Source organism: Aplysia californica, unplaced genomic scaffold, assembly GCF_000002075.1.
Source record: "Aplysia californica isolate F4 #8 unplaced genomic scaffold, AplCal3.0 scaffold00235, whole genome shotgun sequence".
In the NCBI taxonomy this organism is placed as follows: domain Eukaryota; kingdom Metazoa; phylum Mollusca; class Gastropoda; order Aplysiida; family Aplysiidae; genus Aplysia; species Aplysia californica.
Genome location: NW_004797505.1, coordinates 896,266 through 897,346, shown reverse-complemented (window position 1 = coordinate 897,346; position 1,081 = coordinate 896,266). Strand labels below are relative to the sequence as shown.

The window sequence follows — 1,081 nt, the reverse complement described above, 5'->3', positions numbered from 1 at the left end:
ACACACACACACACACACACACACACACACACACACACACACACTCACTCACTCACTCATTCACTACAGGATTTTTTCTGCTCCTTCTGGGCCTGTCTTGACAGGAGATCTCTGTCGTCCAGATATTTCCCCCTACCATTTTGGTTTGCGTTGCTAAGATACGACATACGGACACGACAAAATGCCAACTATCAACGTTCTCTCGCCACGCATGCTTGAGAGAGGAAAATAAACATTACGGAAAATAGTCATGACAACGGAAGTCAACAAACATCAATAGTTTCTTCTCCTTATCTATGAAAGAGAGACAATACAATTCAGAACACGTTTCCAGCCACGCCAAACAGACAAATTGTGTGTTGCGACGTGGTGGAATCAGGTGCTCGTCAATTCATGGGCAGGTGGAGTTATTGGTATCACCTTAAAGTTTGTTCATTTGTCTTGCATTTGATTAAAAAAATAGCCATCTGTATTGAACAGAAGTCGGGATATTTGAGATTGAAAGAGGTTGGGTAGTCTGGTTTCAGAAGTAAAATTAGCGAGAAAATGGCTCCCAAAATTTGGTAAGTTCCAAAGTTTGAGTATCCTTGGAAACAGTAAATTAACCCTTTAAAAGGTTGGCCTTTCATCAACGTATATAGAGAAATCCACACAAAAATGTGATTTTAAATGAGCACAAAAGATGTTGAGCTAAAAAACAAAATAAATGATAAATTTGGCAACTGAGCGAGAAAATATCGGTTTCTTCGATTTACTTTTTTTACGAGCACCTCGTTTCACCATAATGCCTCACAAATACAGTGTGGTAGTTACAAACAGTAACCTAGCATCGTCCTCCCCAATAGTCCATACTTCCGGGGAAGTCCAGGTCCGGCTCGTATGAGCTGTGCTAAAAATAACCTCTGTGTGACAGCAGTAGCTGACAGAAAACGAAGCGTCGATTTGATGTGTGCGTGTCTGGTGGTGGGCCGGAGTTGTTTTTCTATTTGCTTTTGTTGGTTTTTTGTTTGTTTTAGAGGTTGTTTGTTTTGGGGTTTTTTTATTGGAAGGGGGGGAGGCTGTTACTGTTGTTTTGGGATTG

General features: G+C 40.9%; 1 protein-coding gene across 1 annotated transcript in view; it reads left to right on the top strand.

Annotated features, from left to right (window-relative positions):
- The window catches only part of LOC106011996 (SCY1-like protein 2), a gene marked incomplete at its 3' end in the record, with an annotated part of 70,783 nt that overhangs the window by 55,732 nt on the left and 13,970 nt on the right, over positions 1–1,081 (top strand).